A 7,693-nucleotide genomic window follows, 5' to 3' on the forward strand; every position below is an offset into this window, starting at 1 on the left:
GCGTTGTAATGCATGCACCACTCTTGGAATCTTGACACGTACTGTAAATAATTAGACAAGATTGAACACGCAAAATAAAATCATATAATCACGCTAAATTCTCAAATATTAGAATGAGCTTTATAGTGGTTTTTTATATAAAAAAGAAACACTAGAATTGCTCTTGTAGAACATAGTAAATGAGAGTACGCTTATCCATCAAAAACTTTTTTCTAAGCTTAGATTTTCCATTTAATAATGAAAATAATAACATTTTTATACGCAAGTCCTGACATGTTTTTTCGTGGAGTGAGCAGTTTCACTCTTCAGCAGGTGCGCTGACTTCCTGCTCCCCATGTTCAAAGTGGTCTTCTTCTGAAACAAAAATAGATCCACGACTTTCAGATTAAAGTGTAGAACATATGCATGTCATTTTGCTATTGTACTCGACGCCATTCAATCTAGATTTTGTTTTGTTTTTATACATGTTTGAAGAGAAAGAAAAAACATTTTGATTTGTTTTCTTTCCTTGTGATATTGGATTAAAAGAACCAGAAAGTCAGTTTAAAGCACTAAAATTTCATAATAAAATAAAATCAACTTGATAGACGAAACAACATCATTAGGCGTTAGTAAAACAACTTTATTAGTTTTTTTCTCAGAAGAATATAAAATATTATGAATATTATATTAACCTTCATACAAAAGTTTTTAATGGGTAAATTTTAGGTGAAATTAAGTGATCAAAGTTTGACGACAAATAACGTTTATCATTTTATGGACCCAATAAAACTTGACCGAAATATTTGTTTCAATTGTGTCCATCTTTGAAGTTTTATTGTAAAACGGCATAAAGTTATTTTGAAACATCGAAAACATGTTCGTAGTATTTGATTGTTCGAAAATAAATTGTTTAAAAAAATAGACTGAGTGTCCTTACCTTCATTTTCTTCATGTTTTTGCATGAAGGACTAGAGAAGATACAGTAGATAATGGGATTGGTGGCACTGTTGAGTGGAGCTAATGCTTGAATAAAGGTTGAGATGGCGATTAAAGTCTGGTTAATAGGGATGAAACCATAAACTTGAAGTAAGTCATAGATGAAGTAAGGACTCCAACAAAGAATGAATACTGAAAGCAAAATAAAGCGTCAGTCAATATTGTTGCGTCAGCGAGGTCACGTGACTAGTGTCACGCCCCCTGCTTTCTCGAAATATCTTGTACCTTCGTGAATTGTCGGGAGATTACTAGATATAGGGTAGTCTGGTATATATAAGAGGGACATTAATGTGTGTGTAGGTAGTGAGTAATTGATCTGCAGTCACAGGGTATTGTTGAAGTTAACGTTCGTTCGTTATAGTGTTTGTTTAAGCGCGAATATTGAAATTAAGTGTATCGTAAAGTTATATTCGGAAAGAATAAACCAGTTTTATTAAGTAAGGACTTGTGTCGCTAAAGTTTCGTCGGAACGAAGTTACGGAAAATCAGTTTAACAAACGGAGACGTAACAATATAAAAAAAATATATTTTTTTGGTGGTACTATTTAGCTATGTGAAATCTACAATATATGTAATTTATCTTAATATATTTAACAAAATAAAGTGACGTGAGAACAAAATAACAACAAGCTTTGAATATTGTTTCTTGACGTGGATCTCTCACTTTACTAATTTAAGCACTTGCGCTTAAAATATTTTACGTTTGTATGATACGAGTAGACATCAAATTGAAAACATTATTTATGAGCTTTATATATATAATTTTATAAATGCGGGATTATAGCATATTTTATTTGGTCTTAACATCATTGAACTGATGTTATGTCTGCAAGACAATAAAAAACACGATATGGTTTAGTCTAGTTATGTACTCCTGCTAAGAAATGCTGGTGTTAAGGTATATTAAGATGGTAAAAATAACACTTATTTGCCATGGGATGTTCGAAATCTAATAATTTGTTTCTTACTGAGTAATGACTTTAGCTTTGATAGCCTACTTAAACTACAAACTAAATAGTAAAATAATATACGATATATGTTAGGTTAAAGGTTATATCTGGTTCCAAACTAAATAACGGTAGATTTCCAGTCAATACTCGATATAAGAACTGAATCTTCAGTTATTTAAATTAAGGCTGAACAAACAAACAAATTATCAAAGCACTTTTAAAATACGGACAAATAAAATATATGTTTATAAAGGAACAGGTTTCAAAATGTTGTTGTACTTATATATATATATCAATAGATAGACAGTTTTTCTGTTTCTTACATTTTTCAAAAATAGTATAATGTCCTATAACAAAAAATACAACGTTTCAGTGTAATATAATAACACTGCTAACTGGCAGAATTTCTTCGTAACAGTAAAAGTTTACAGCATTTAATTCCTTACGAGTGTAAGTGTTATGTTGATTTTAAAGCTTAATTAATTCTATAATACGTAAACAATCATACACAATATTCGATAACTTTCGGTTATTTGATCTAACGTATAATATAATCAATTTTTAAGGTATCGTGATTAGAAATGGTAACTAAACTGTTGGCCTGCACGTGCAAGTGAGTTTTTACACTGTTTGCGTGTGAGTATAGACACAAAGCCTACTTTTGGTTCTTTAGAATAATTTTGATTTAATGAAAGGTCTAGTTAACAGTTGAGTTATTTCTTAAGACTAATAGTTGTGATTAACATGGCCTGGTGATTAGGGCACTTGACTCGCAATCTTGGGGTCGCGGGTTCGAATCCTGTCACCAAACATGCTCACTCTTTCCAGCGTGAGACGTTATAATCTGAAGTCAATCCCACTTTTCTTTGGTGAAAACCAGCACAAGAGTTGGCGGTGGGTGGTGTTGACTAGCTGCCTTCCCTCTAGCATATTACTTCTAAATGAGGATCGGCTAGCGCAGATAGCCCTTGTGTAGCTTTATGTGAAATTCAACAAACAAACAAAAAAAAGACGAATAGTCTAAGAAAAGTTATAATACATTTGTCTATCCCGAAAAGAACAAAGATTGATAGAATATATATTTTATATTCATTGTGATATATAGTAACAAGCTATTCCGCAATAACTGCTTTAATAAGCAGCGGAACCTATCGGAGGTAACCCATAAATAATGGGATTATTTACCTAATTTTATGATCATTTTCGACCTACACTAGCTAATACATGTTATTTTGTGGAGTAATGTCAGGAATAACGATATCCAAGAAGGATTTATGGAGCTCTTATAATATTATGTTACACGAAGAATGGTTTCATGCTTACTTAAGTTGGTGAAACCACTTCGTGAGAAATCAATATTTTCGATCGAAATCGTAACTTTTCAAGTAGACAAAAAAAATCACCAATGAATTTCCTTTGTTCGTATTTTCAAGTCCTACTACTACTTAAATAATGATGCAGATAACGATAGACGTTGTTAGACTGCCCATTTAATAATAAGTACTTGGAATTTTGTGTGTTTTGCTAAACTAACGTACGATTAAGTATTTGTATCTTATATTTATGACGAATCTGCCGTATACAATTAAACGTTATTAAAAAGCGTTCAGAAACAAACCACGTTCGCTTTGTCTAAGGAAAAAAAACTATAACGCAATTGAATGTTTTATCTGTTTTTCAACATGAACCACCACTAACGATAGTCAACATGAACCACCACTAACGGTAGTCAACATGAACTACCACTAACTGTAGTCAACATGAACCACCACTAACTGTAGTCAACATGAACCACCACTAACGGTAGTCAACATCAACCACCACTAACGGTAGTCAACATGAACCACCACTAACGGTAGTCAACATGAATATTTCCAATTGTTAAGAGAGTAATTTGATTGTAAAATCTCGCTCGAACAAATTTCTGAAATTCCATACATTGCTTTGTTTTAAACGATCTGGCCTGGCCTGTGGTTTAGGTGTTGACTCGCAATCGATGTATAGCTGGTTCGAATCTCATCGGGAAATATGCTGACAGTCAATCCCACTGTTCGATTAGAGGAGCTAAAGAGTTAGTGGTGGTTGATGTTGACTACCTTTAGTGGTGGTTGATGTTGACTACCGTTAGTGGTGGTTCATGTTGACTACCGTTAGTGGTGGTTCATGTTGACTACAGTTAGTGGTGGTTCATGTTGACTATCGTTAGTGGTGGTTCATGTTGACTACCGTTAGTGGTGGTTCATTTTGACTACCGTTAGTGATGGTTGATGTTGACTACAGTTAGTGGTGGTTCATGTTGACTACCGTTAGTGGTGGTTGATGTTGACTACAGTTAGTGGTGGTTAATATCTAGTAATAACAAGGTGATTGGTCGTCTGTCGACAAAATAATTATTGTTAAATGTTCCAAGTTTTTTCTATATTGTAGAGGACTTTAGATAGTACAATAACATAGTTAGATGTGCCTAAAGTTTTGATACATGTAGAACCAAAACTTTCCACATTAATAATGAAACACAGTTTAAACACTGCTAATAAGATTAACGTTATCTAATAGATTTTGTTTAGTGAATAAGCGATTGAGTTTTTGAAGAGTAATGATATATTTAAATAAAATAAATATGAATATAATATAAATGAATTAAGGAAGTGACTAGAAGCATAAAAAATATGATCGTATTTCATTGTATTAGCCTAATCTTATAAGCATTGTACCAATATGTCAAGGCGCAGTTATGTAGGTATTTAGACTCATATTCAACTTTAACATCATTAATACAATGTGAAAATGTAGTTCTGATACATTCCGTCCCACCGCGATCTTATATCGGCTATGGCTGTCACTTGATTTGCTGATTTGCTTATTCAAAGTAGTTTTAATATAACGTATCAACCCTCTGTATAGTATTAAATGTACAATCCTTCTTCAAAGTGGCTTAAAATATCAGTTCTCACTACTTACCAAATACTATAACAAGAGTCATTTTCACCGACTTGATTTTTGCTTTTGGAATTATTCCCCTGGAACTGGCACGTCTGTTGTCCATGTCACTATCTATCGAAGTCTTGTTATTCACTGTACTACCTGTACACATCAATACAAATAAAATAATAACTTAAGTTCAAGTTACTATAGATTAACATAAACTTCCAATAGCGTGTTATTAAATAACATGTCTTTTCATATTCTACATACATTTGTCCTTCCTAGGAAGGACAAAAAATATCATTGTAATAAAATGTTTGTATTGATATAAATGCTTTATTATAATGACATTTGTGAAGTTATTGAATATAATATCATTTTCTGAACCGATGATTAAAATCAGATTTAGAACACGAGCAAATAATAGATCTATAAGAATATGTAATTCTAAAATATTTTCTTAGAATATGTATTTTGTGATTCGTATTAATAAGGGAATTAAACCTGTTAGCTTGTGTCTTCAAATGTTTAATGAAATAACCATCAAAAATTGGAGTATTACATATTTATCTCTCTTTATCAGATCTGTTCGGTTACTTTTGATGTAAAATATAGTATCTGTAGTAATAGGCAAATGAATAAACAACGACGAAGTTAACATAATAATCCAGTATTGTAGGATATTTGCTATATTGACACTGAATTTTGGCCAGAAGGAGTTAACATGTGTAAATGCTCTAGTATTCCCGTTTATAAGTGTGTATGTATACATACATATAATATACTTATCTAAGTTCGAGTCTAAAAGTAATACTGTATATGGTAAAGCGAATGAACGGCTAAATAATTGGTTAAGTTGCGAAGTGCGAGTGCTACTGTTATATATTGAAGAAGATTTTAAATACAAATTTCTAATTATGAAAATAAAACCAGGCTTACAAAGTAATTTTGGGTGACGTTTTACGTATGTGAATTTGGGTGCAACAACCAAGCAAGTGTTTGTTCGATGAAAGTATATAAGAATCTAGAATTACTCCAGGAAACATGAAGAATAACACAACCATTCTATAGTCCTATATGGCTTTCAATGTGAGAATTCGTTGCACAAGATTTAGTTGTGCAAACTTTATTAGACGTTCAAATTCGATGAAGAGGAACCCACTTTGAGACTAATAATGCTTGCAGACGGATTGAATGGGTAATGAAGAAAAACTTTAATATAAGTTTAACATAACGGCAAATGTACAACGTTTCTACAAGGTTTTGGGTACCTGATGATGACAAAACCTTGTAGAAACGTTGTAGATTTGTTGCTGTGTTAAACTTATGTTAAAGTTTTTCTTCATTACGCATTCAAGCCGTCTTCAAGCATTATCATTAGACGTTACTAATGAACTAATCATAACGATGAACAGAATTTTTAACACTGATGTGTAAATGTGCACTTCAATTTTTTTCTTTTTTTTTACGGGAATATCAAAGAGGAAAAACAAATTATTTCCAATTAAATGGTGTATTTAGTTAAGTAACAACTTTACTATTTTATAATCAAATTTATATTCTCACCATCTTTGTTCATATAGTTTTACTCACTTTTGGAAACAAGAGAGTTATTCTGCATCTTCGGATAGCCCATCGCCTTGCTTTTGGTCCAGATGGTATACACAATCACAATATAACAAGTAGAAATAATTAAAGCAGGAAGGAAAAACAAAGACAGAGCGATCAAGGTTAGATAAGCTTTCCACTCCCATGGTTCAAGGTCAATCCAACACTGAACTCGACCTTTGATCAGCAAATCTTCGTTTAGAAAGATGGCTGGGACAGCTAACAGCATACTAAGTCCCCAGGCAGACAATACTAAAACCTTGGCTCTCTTCCCTAACAGAAATCAATATACAAGATTACTATACCTTTGATTATTGTTCTACAGAAACCTAGCAAACACTATAAAAGTGATATCAATAAATTATATGTATGTTGATTGTATACGTATACATAATTTATTATATGCTTAATTAACTGGTTGTACAGTATGTATTCATTTTGTACAAGATAATGTAGTAAAAGATAATCTTGGCTATATTCGGTTTCGTATAAGTTTTGTTTACATCTTGTCGTGGCACTTGGAAATTTTTGGCATACTTTATAAGTTTGCTTGGCTTTACATGAAACCAAAATATGATAATGAAACTACAATGTATCTATAGTATGAAAGCAACAAATTGGAAAAAGATATCAAAAGTACAAATATAAAATTTCAAAGACAAGAAACCAGTAACAACTGGTTTTTCCAACGAATATAAACAAGAAATCTGATGACAAGAAAAACTGCCGAATGACAAATATTATCGCAAATACATTTTTCATTAAGAAACACATTTATGTAAACTTGTCGACTGCATACTAATGACTTTTAACAAAACATATTTGGTTGTTCATCTAATCGCACAATTGCAAAAATATATAACTTGCGCTATATCCACAGAAAGGATCGATTCTGGAATTTTAGCATTATAAGCTCTCAAGCTTATCGCTCATCCATCAGAGAGTAAAACTAATAGTTGGTTTATCATCTCTAACAAAATTAAGAATATCCCATAAACACTTTATATAACATCGTTGTTTCTGTTGTTTTATATTGTTTGACTTTCCTTTTGTTTCTTTTACTTTGATATTTACAAAATGGTTGTTTCATTACCATTTGTCTCCTTTAGCTAACTTTTCCTAATTAAGTTATTATAACTATGTTATTTATTATAATTATAGTATTTTGGCACTTGCGTATAAAGTTAAAATCATAAATAATATTCAACGTTAAACTGGTACACAATTAAAAT

The 7,693-nt window shown here is 31.7% G+C and overlaps 1 pseudogene; it reads right to left on the bottom strand.

Moving 5' to 3' along the window:
* Window positions 1-255: 255 nt before the first annotated feature.
* Window positions 256-7,693, bottom strand: part of LOC106457870 — a 45,013-nt pseudogene continuing 37,575 nt past the window's right edge.

This window comes from Limulus polyphemus, unplaced genomic scaffold (genome assembly GCF_000517525.1).
Source record: "Limulus polyphemus unplaced genomic scaffold, Limulus_polyphemus-2.1.2 Scaffold383, whole genome shotgun sequence".
NCBI lineage: Eukaryota > Metazoa > Arthropoda > Merostomata > Xiphosura > Limulidae > Limulus > Limulus polyphemus.